This window comes from Aplysia californica, unplaced genomic scaffold (assembly GCF_000002075.1).
Source record: "Aplysia californica isolate F4 #8 unplaced genomic scaffold, AplCal3.0 scaffold00067, whole genome shotgun sequence".
NCBI classification, from domain to species: Eukaryota; Metazoa; Mollusca; class Gastropoda; order Aplysiida; family Aplysiidae; genus Aplysia; species Aplysia californica.
In genome coordinates, this window is record NW_004797337.1 from 372,644 (window position 1) to 377,237 (window position 4,594).

Below are 4,594 nucleotides of genomic sequence, written 5' to 3' on the forward strand. Positions count from 1 at the left end.
TTCAACACCTAGAGCTAATGGGATTTTGCACTTAGTAAACGCTATTTCCTATTTGTTATTATTATTATTATCAATCTACAGATTCTCCCAAACAAACATTCGACAAAGAGTCAAGGGGACATCAGAAGATAATAGAAAGATAATTATATGTTATTGAATCACACATAAAGGCAACCCTTGGAACGCTCAACAATCAAATCGCTATCCTAGAATCACAAAGTTGTATCTACTCACGACCTAATTTTGAGAAATTTGACGCTGGCAATCTTGAGTTTTACAATATGTCAAGCTTTTTCGAATGCAATTCTTCGAATATCTTGATATGGACTCCGAATAATATTACGACTTTGATAGAGCACATAGAACATCTGGTTTCGGACCTCAATGTCTTAGTGACTCAAAATGGTCCAAAATGTCACATGGAACTTTGTAATTCTAAAGTAGATAAATATCTGGACACATGGTGTCCTGCATCCAGTCTCATTAACAAAATCTTGCAAATAGACGTGACATCTTCTTAGTTATTTTCTTGTAGGGGTTGAATAAAAACCGTTAGAGTATGATGGGACGTTACTGTTGGATCAGTTTGATCTAATGGATTTGACACACAGAGAGAGTACGTTCATCGCAATCTTACGCTTATTTCCTTATCTCACCATATCTTTTATTTGACATCCAAACCGATGTCGCTTTATCTGTGCCCATTGCCTGTTACTGTATGTTCGTTTTCAGACTTGATTTTTCTGTTTCTCTTCCCCTCCATGAACATGCTAACGCTCTGTGACTATTTATTATTAATCTGTGCCTGTGAGACAGGCGTACTTTCAACTGGGCGGTGATTTACTTTTTCCTAATTCACTGCTGACAAATTTGTGTTTGTACTCTTAGAAAAAAAAATTATAACGTACACATGCGTTCCTGTTTGTGCATGAAAGAATACACAATGTGTTGTACTTGAAGCATGCTTGTATTTATGGGTGTAGCCTACATGGAATTGTTCGACTTTACTGAATGTGGAGAGGTGTCGGTTTTCGTTTACTATAAATATATTTCCGGGCACGTATGCAAACAAGCATGGCGGTTCCCTTACATTGTACCATGTATTAACAAACAAAACTTTTCATTAATGAAGATGATAAACCGTACTGTGTGTGGTTATGTTTGACATTGTTTGAGATTGCCACGGTATTGTTTTTGTACTTTGATACTCAGTGTGTCGACGACAAGTTGCAGACCCCCACGTCTTCCGAGAGATTCCATCGAAATGATTTACGGACATACATGTTGTTGACATTGAACGAACGTCTTCATCAGCACAGAGCAATGTGTACAGGGCTGTACACAAATAATATTGGACCAAAGGATTCCCATTTTGTCAAATTCCAGTTAGCCTACGAGCTCAGGTATAAATATCAAAACCAAAGAATAAAGAGAAAACAAATTGCGTATTGAGAACACATAGTCTCTATCCAAGAATTACAAAGCTCTATCTGCTCAGTACCTAGTTTTGAGAAAGTTGACGTTAACAAATTTGAGTTCCACATGTTAAGCTTTTTCAAATGCAATTCTTTGAATTTTAGGGTAACGACTCCGAATTACCGCAAGATTTTGAGAGCTGATAAAAGAACATTTGGTTACTGGCTTGCTCATGGTCTTAGTAACTCAAAGCGACCAAAAATATTAGACAGAACTTTGTAATTCTAAGGTAGCGAGGTACTATACTCCTATATTTCGCCAAGTAACGGTGACGACATATTGCTCCAACTGTTGACGACTTCGTTCTCTAGTCTACTGTTTACCTACGTTGCTTTTCTATGTGTGAAGTATACTGTAAAGCTCTGTTCCCATGATGCGTACATTATGCTAGTATTAAGTACGCTAGTTTGAAATATAGGCCTACATACACACTTTCAGAAAATCGGCTCCTCTATTTCTTCTAAGGGTGTTTCTACGGTTGATAAAATCTGTCGTGTATGTGCCAAGCGTATTTAATAAATCGCTACTGCCGTATCATTCCTCTTGAATCCAAGTAAAAGCCAGAAAGAGATACACTGAAGAAGAAGCGGGACAACTTCATGAGAAAGGGAGCATGCGATGTGTTCCACTTATACATAACATGCGGATATGCCCTTCATGGAAATAGAAAAAACGGTTAAGCGCACCTGTATTATGGACAAGTTTGTATTATCTTTTTTCTTTTTGTTTTTGATTTTGTTTTTAAATTTGCATGTACATGTATACTGTACGCTCCTTGGGGACAGGGTTTAAGACTTCTTTTGTTGTTATTATGCATGATAAGAGTGACTGTACGATCTTATGAGTTACGAAAGTTAATTGGTAATTGTCTGATAACAAGACGACCAGCAACGAAATCTCGTGTCACGACTGAATGAATCCAGTCCGACCATTGAGCACAAAAACTTTGTTGGATAATAATGTATTCCAGAATATGATTAAAAAGATAACATCCTCAGATAACATCAAAGACCAGATGGGGCACAACCTGGGCTCAGAAAACAGCTGATAAAACAAAGTGGAGGTCGTTGTTTTGGGTGGGGGGGGGGGAGTTACAACCTGCAGCGGTCGAACAACGCCTAAAACGAGAAAAGTGAAAAGATTTGCTTCTATCTTAAAGATGATGTACTCTGGACGGTTACTGGAACATATTCCCGAGTGGAAACGTCGTTGAATTTACAAACAAGAGAAAGCGGGGACAGGCAATACAGTAGTGCACGTTTTAGGAAACTTTTTGACATGGGAGATGAAGGTGGGTGTTTCTTTGACTGAACGTTACAGTGAGTAATACAAAATTAAATTGGAATGTTTTTGACTGAATGTTCCAGTGAGTAATACAAAATTAAATTGGAATGTTTTTGGGAGGGTTTTTTTTTTTCATCATAAAGCTAAACATATTTGTCAAACCGTGAAAAAAATGGTAGTCCTCTGAGTTTATGCAGAAACGTTTTTAAAGAATGGGATCTAAGAACATCTTGAGCTATTTGATTCGACTCCTGATTTCTGATCTTACATAAAAGTTACAGTGAGAATTGCTTACGTCTGCCTTCTCAATTTATGTACTTTCAATGGGCATTAAGTGTTTTGCTGGTCGAAATATTAGGTTGACCAATAAATACAGCGGCGATTATGAAAGTTTAGCTTCGTGACACGAGGCCACGTTTCCTATTAAAAAAATCTCACTGTCTACAATACAACAACACAACAACAATAACAACCACAACAACAACAACAGCAGTATTTACGGCGTCAACACAACGACAACAACGATAACAACACGATTACTAAAGCAAAAGTAACTGCAGAAGTTGTACGTCCCCATTAACACGGTTTAGGCTATTTAGGAGGCAGGCTGCTTCGACCTTGCCAGTCAGGGTCAACCCGGACTGAGAGGGATTCAACGTCCCAGCAGTAAGACAACGGATATACTCGATAAAACCTTTTCACTCGGGAATCGAACTCACATCTTCTGCGTTCAAGAGCCCAACCGCTACACAGTCAACGGTTACACGACTATAGCGACCGACAGCTACACAATAAACAAAGAAACAACAATAGCAACAACAACAACAACAACAACAACAACAACAAGACAATCAGCTACACTGAGATAGAATAGCAGGTGTTCCCAGTGTTGTCGTCTTCCTCTAGTGAATGATACTTGTGATGTGTCCACGGTTTTCAAAGAGAAATAAAAGTTTGATTGGCCTGTACATGACTTCTGGAGTGTTTTTGTCACAATAACGTCACGTTAATTTCTTGTTTGTTTGAGTAAAGAGAAGCACATGATGGTCATTTAGTGCTGGGAAAAAGTAAGACAAGACAGAAACTGCTTTGTTTGAGTAAAGAGAAGCACATCGACACAATAATGGCCATTTAATGCAGGGGAGAAGTAATGACGACATTGCTTTGAGTCAAAAGAAGTACATTGACACAATAATGGTCCTTCACTGCTGGGAAATTGTAAGACAGAAATTGCTTTGTTTGAGTAAAGATAAGAAAATCGATAAAAAATAATGGTCATTTTGTGTTGGGAAAAAGTAAGACGGAAACTGATTTGTTTAAATAAAGAGAAGCACATCGACACAATACTGGCCATTTAATGCCGGGGAAAAGTAATACCGACATTGCTTTGAGTCAAAAGAAGAACATTGACACAATGATGTTCATTTAGAGCCGGGAATGAGTAATACACTGTTTTATTTAAGTAAAAAGTAGCATATCGACACAATAATGGGCATTTAGAGCAGGAAAATGGAAAGACAGAAATTGCTTTGTTTGAGTAAAGAGAAGTACATTGACACAATAATGGTCATTTAGTGCTGGAAAAGAGAAAGACAGAAACAACAGAGGGAAAGTAAAGGAGCAGGACCAACTAAAGACGCTCTCCAACCCCCCCTCCCCCCGCCTTATAAGGTCATGTTCTACACATAAGAACAATAAGAGGAAGGAAGCTTTCTCTGAGCACAGTGTCATTGGGTAGAAGAGGAATGTGTCAGCATACAGTGAGTGAGTGTGTGTGTGTGTGTGTGTGTGTGCGTGTGTGTGTGTGCGTGCGTGCGTGCGTGTGTGTGTGAGT